Genomic DNA, 7063 nt, shown 5'->3' with positions numbered 1-7063 from the left:
TCGCAAAACCCCCATGCACTGCAGCATCTATATTACATTTTATTGCACCCTCTGGTGGCGCCACCCAAGCATGAGCAGTAACGTGTTGTTGATTCAAAGAAGAGGTTGCCAAACAATCTCATGCTCCTACCTCACTTGCAACATAATTATGAAGCTGTGACATAGTCCATTGAATCCCGTTCCACACCACATCATTTCTAACCTTCCACATAACCCACAGCCTTGCAGCCATGAGTACTGCCTGCGCTTCATCTTGATCATTCAAAAACAAGTCCACAAACTGTGCCACACTCCTACCATTCAATAAAGTAGTGACACCCCACAGTTGAAGAGCCATAGGACAATCACATAAAATATGAGAAATGGTTTCCTCCCCAGCTGAACACAGCGGACAACCACCCCCAATAAACACCCTTTTCTCTTTCAGAACCTCTTTCACAGGCAAGATCCCCCTTATGCACCGCCACAAGAATACCCTAACCTTCGGTGGCACCTTTAGCCGCCACAACTTATGCCAAGAGACAAGACTAGGCACATGCGTTAACACACTGCTCTCGGTTAGGAGCCTGTACCCATGCTTCACCGTATATTGGCCCCGTAGATCGTTTCTCCAGTACCATACATCACATTGATCCAATGCCACCGGCGTAGCCAAGACCCTATCAACATCTGTTTGCAGCAAAAGATCCCTCAACAAGTCTTGGTCCCATGCACCGTCATTAGACATGAGGTTAGACACCATGGCATATCTCAACTCCTCATAACATTCCGTGTCCAGCTTTGGATTCTCCACATCCGCCAACCAACAATCACCCCAAACGAATGTGTCCCTTCCATTCCCAATCCTTCTACCTACCCCATCCCTCAGCAGATTCTGTGCAGCCACAATGCTTCTCCATAAGTAGCTGGGATTATGACCCAATGAAGCCGAAAGAAAACCCCCATTAAGGAAGTACTTTGCTTTGAAAATCCTGCATACAAGAGAATTTGGAGAGGTGAGAATACGCCAACCCTGCTTAGCCAACAAAGCCACATTAAACTCATGCATTCTCTTGAACCCCATCCCCCCTAAGTGTTTCGGCTTGGCCAACCGTGCCCAACTTAACCAATGAATCCCCCTCCTATCGGACTCCCCATTCCCCCACCAAAAGTTACTCATAGTACTCTCAATAGCATTACATGTCGCTCTGGGCAATAGAAAGACAGACATGGCAAAAAATATAAATATTGGTTTGTTAGTTATTTCAAAAAATATAAATATTGGGCATATGTTTTTGCGCATCGCGCATAGAAAAGACTAGTTAATATTAAAAAATGCCAAAAACAAAATTTCACTCATCTCACTATTAATATTTAAAAATAAATAAATAAAACCACAATGTTAGAAATAAAAAATCCAATTAAAATTCTCACTATTGGTTTTAAAAAAATTCGAAATCAAATTTTTTTGCTAGGATTCAAACTGCGGACCATCTTATCTTCTTATCTCATATTACATATAATTAATAGTTTTACCATCTAAGTCAAATTAACCTTTGCATAAATTTTGATATATTTAATATATATACATAAATATGGGTGGGGGAGTGGGGGGCAGCTGCCCCCATTGTGGCTCCGCCACTAATCGCGATATTGGTCATTTTAAAATATGTTGAGTCAAGACGTACTCATCCTATATTCCTATCAATTTATAGGCCCGGGGTAAAGTAAAACACCATTAATATATGAAATTAACGTATATGAAATGCAGATGAATCATTGAGAGAGATAGAGAGTTGCTAGGAGTTAACCTGCACACATAAGGAAACATGTTGAGCATAGATTAGAATAAATATACATAAATATGTAGTCTCTTTTTCCTCCAAAACATGAAACAAGCACCCGTTATCTATATATTTCCAAAGATGCATTCAACTTGTATTTGGGCATATTTCACCACCACCGTATTCTGGGTATATTTACCCCCTTTTGGATATAAAACTAATTTTATATGAAATGCGTATTCCATTGATTTATATAGAGCCCACAACCGCTATTAATCTAGGTTGTTCATAATATGACATTAGTACAGTCACTTCCAGCATTGAGTCATGAGCAATGATCCGGTGGTTCCACGCTTGCCCTTGCCCATGGTCGAGCATATGTTAAGTGTGCTATGCAACATTATTCACAAGTATTTAATGATTCTTTAAACAATAAATTTTTCTTTTAAGTTTACAACTTTTTAAATTAAATGAACTAAGTTAGTCAAAATCTATATATCTATATCTATATCTATATATATATATATATATATAAAAGTAAAATCCTCCTAACAAATTTTCCCCCCAAAACTTTTGTAGTAAAATTTATTTGGTAAGTAAATGTCAAATGGAAATTAAATAAATAAATAAATAATAATAATAATGTTATTACCTTAAATAAATAAATTATTATACTTTCCCTTAAATAAATAAATTATTATACTTTCCTTTTGAATTATTATTTTTCTACCCATAAATACAAGAGCTTCTTCAACCAAAGAATCTCAGAGTCATCTTTCTGCTTTCTTTTTGTATGAATTCTCTACATTTTTCTAACTATATTCTCACGTACTTCAATATGTTTTGCAGTTTGGACATCATAAATAGCTTCATCAACGATATCTTCTTGAAGCTCGCCCAAGAGGTGACTCGCTTGGCCCACTACAACAAGAAGCCGATAATCACTTCCCGCGAGATCCAGGCCGGCATGAGATTGGTTCTTCCTGGCAAATTGGTAAAGCACGTTGTCTCTCTAAAAACACTAAAGCAGTCACCATATTTACAAGCTCTTAGATGAAATCATTTAAATCTATGTTTCCTTTTTATATAATCTCAATTAGGAATTAATAGATGTAAAGTAACTTGGATTTGAGTTTAATTTCATATTATTCTTCCAAAAGGTTTAATTTCATATTATAAGTATTGTTATCTACCTTCAACTATCAGTGAATCGATTAACATTCTCAAAAAAAAAAAAAAAAATTGAATGTCTATATCTACGTGCATTTAAGATGCGACATGTGTATGATTCATTAGGCTTTGAGGCAGGAGAACACATCTGGGTACATTGCATATTAGTGGATCTGTATCTCACTGCAAAAAAATATCCATACAATTAATTAATTAATATAATTACAATTATCATTATTCTAATTCAAAAAAAAAAAACTAAAGAATTAAGTGTAATAATGAAATTTGTTATTAATATTATGTTACTAATTGACACAGAAATCAGACTAAAAGAAAAACAAAATTAATATTAAAAATGGACTTGAATTAAAAAAATGTGCTTAATAAGTAAATAACTAATTTGCTAGACAGAAAATTAGGGTAAAGGAAAAAGAAAATGATTATTAAACATTGTACCAGATTGTTTTTATGATTGAAAATGAATATTACAAACGTGCCAGATTGTTTTTATGACCAGAAATAAGAATGAATTTTACACACGAGAATCTATTATTAATATTCTGTTATACTAATAGGCATGGGAATCATGTCAAATGAAAAAAGGATTTAATATTAAAAATTTATTGGAAATATAACACAGTTTTCCCTACGAAAAAATTAGTAACCACCAAATGAAATATTAGGAAAATATTATGAAGAAAAAAGAAATGGAAACAAATATTAACTCTTTCTATGAATGAAAAAATGAAACGAATATATCCATATTTCACTTAAAATATAATCAGTAATTATATTATTATAATTATATTAATTATTTATGAAGAAAAAAGGAAATGAATATGAAAGGATAAAAATAAAATTTAGACACGAAAATCTATTATTAATATTCTGTTATACTAATAGACACGAGAATTAGGCCAAATGAAAAAAAAAAAAGATTTAATATTAAAAATTTATTGAAAATATAACACCGCTTTCCCTACGAAAAAATTAGTAACCACCACGTGAAATATTAGAAAAAATTATGAGGGAAAAAAAAAAATGGAAATGAATATTAACTCTTTCTATGAGTGAAAAAGGAAATGAATATATTCATATTTCACTTAAAATATAATCAGTAATTATATGATTATAATTATTATAATTATATTAATATTAATTATTTATGAAGAAAAAATGAAATGAATATATTAATAGTTTACTGGAAATATAATTAGTAATTATATTTTTTTTTAATTATATTACTTTTTAATTATGTGGAAATGAATATTAATTCTTTTTATGAACCAGAAAGGAAATGAATATTTCACAAAGAAATCTGTTATTAATATCATGTTACTAATCGACATGGAAATCATGTCAATTAATCGACAATTATTAGAAAAATGAATAAAAATCAATATTAATTCTTTTTATGAAGGAAAAAAAAAGAAATATATATATATATATATATATATATATATATATATATATATATATATATATATATATATATATATATATATATATATTCAAAAGGAAATGAAATATGAAGAAAAACGAATGAATATGTTTATATTTCACTAAAAATATAACATAGCTTTTGGCACAGAAATCAGACCAAAAGAAAAAAGAAATTAATATTAAAAATGGACTCGAATTAAAAAAAAATGTGCTTAATAAGTAAATAACTAATTTGCTACACAGAAAATTAGGGTAAAGGAAAAAGAAAATGATTATTAAACACGTACCAAATTATTTTTGTGATTGAAAATGAATATTACAAACGTACCAGATTGTTTTTATTACCAGAAATAGGAATGAATTTTACACACGAAAATCTATTATTAATATTATGTTACTAATAGGCATGGGAATCATGCCAAATCAAAAAAGGATTTAATATTAAAAATTTATTGGAAATATAACACAATTTTCCCTACAAAAAAAAATTAGTAACCACCAAATGTAATATTAGGAAAAAATTATGAAGGAAAAAGAAATGGAAACAAATGTTAACTCTTTCTATGAATGAAAAAGGAAATGAATATATCCATATTTCACTTAAAATATAATCAGTAATTATATTATTATAATTATATTAATTATTTATGAAGGAAAAAGGAAATGAATATGAACAGAAAAAAATGAATTTTACACACGAGAATCTATTATTAATATTTTGTTACTAATAGACACAGGAATCAGGCCAAATGAAAAAAAGATTTAATATTAAAAATTTATTGAAACTATAACACCGCTTTCCCTACGAAAAAATTAGTAACCACCACATGAAATATTAAGAAAAAATTACTAAGTAAAAAGAAATGAAAATGAATATTAACTCTTTCTATGAGTGAAGAAGGAAATGAATATACTCATATTTCATTTAAAATATAATCAGTAATTATATGATTATAATTATTATACTTATATTAATTATTTATGAAGGAAAAATGAAATGAATATATTAATATTTTATTGGAAATATAATCAGTAATTATATTTTTATAATTATATTATTTTTTAATCATAAAGGAAATAAATATTTCACACAGAAATCCGTTATTAATATCCTAATGACATGGAAATCAGGCCAATTAATCGATAATTATTAGGAAAAATGAATCGAAATCAATATTAATTCTTTTTATGAAGGAAAAAAAAAAGAAATGAATATATTCGAAAGGAAATGAAATATTAAGAAAAACGAATGAATATGTTTATATTTTACTGAAGATTGTGAAGATGCGATCGAGGATATAACGATGGTAAATTTGATAATTTTGTAAGATTTTCTTAAACTTAGAGTTAGTATGTTGACTTCGAGATTTGTACATGTTATATCAAGTTTACCAGTATGTAATATATACAGATCAAAGACAACATGTGTCCAATACTGTTTACAATCAAGAAAATGTAATTTTCTTTAAAAAGAATAAGCAAGGTCTCTAACTTGCATACAATCTTACAAAGCTAACAGATGTGATTCACTCAGCAGAATATCTACTAATCAACTGAATTACAAAAAATGCACATATCATATTTATATGGGAAAAAAATACTGTAGCTCCCAAACATTGTGCTATGTGTTCAAACTGCAATGCTCCTCATATTTCAGACTATCTATTATCAAGCCACGTGATGATGATGATAAGAGCATTACCTTTTTAGCCCAATCAACCAATGCTTCTTTGACCTTTTCAATTGAGAGTGACTTTCCAGTCCCTCGACACCCAAAAACATACAAACTTCCCGCCTTCCCCTGCTCAACACATTGTTTGCAAAATTCCAGAGCACGATTTTGCTCAGCATCTCAACACATTATGGTTGATGGAGCAATAGATACATGCAATGCCTCCTTCATAGCATTTAATTGCTCGGGATCTATTTTTACAGAAGATAAAAATAGTAAATCACACATCACTAGAGAGCTACAGTGATATTATATCCTTCAGAACACATAACTAAACAAAATTCAAACTAAATTTTTTTTAAAAAAAAAACCCTGTATACGCAGATTCGGGTCCGATTCTTCTATAACGAATGGTCTGGTTTCTTCAACTCCTCTGTCGGTGGAAAGGTCTCCGGCGAAATTGAAGTCGCCTCGGCAATGCCTTATTGACAGTCCGGCGATGCCTCATTCCATAGTAATATTATACCTTAATTATAAAAATTCTACCTAATAATTTTAGTATTAAATGTCATACAATAATTACCATAAACAATGTTTAATAATTGACAAATTCAATTAGGCAATAAAAATTACTATTATAAAATCTTTGGTAATATGTACACATTATTTTTTTTATTTCGGTTTAATAATATTATATCTTATTTATAAAAATTCAAAATAATACATTTAGTACTATTGAATATTGATTGACTAAAAATTATCTTAATTATTAAAGCAATTAATATGTATTTAACTTTAAAAAGTTTTCAAATATATGAATTATTATACATAGCAGCATGGAATTAATTAGTAGGACAATTATAAGGTAATCTAATTAATAATTTACTTTTTAAATTATATTCCCTTTTTAATAATGAATATTTTCTTAAAGTATATACACAGATTATGCTTATCAATATAGAATTAAAAGTGTATAGATGTATAATATTATTAGTACAAAATCAATTATACTTGC

The sequence above is a fragment of the Ipomoea nil genome, unplaced genomic scaffold (assembly GCF_001879475.1).
Source record: "Ipomoea nil cultivar Tokyo-kokei standard unplaced genomic scaffold, Asagao_1.1 scaffold2827, whole genome shotgun sequence".
NCBI classification, from domain to species: Eukaryota; Viridiplantae; Streptophyta; class Magnoliopsida; order Solanales; family Convolvulaceae; genus Ipomoea; species Ipomoea nil.
This window is presented reverse-complemented; position numbering follows the sequence as displayed.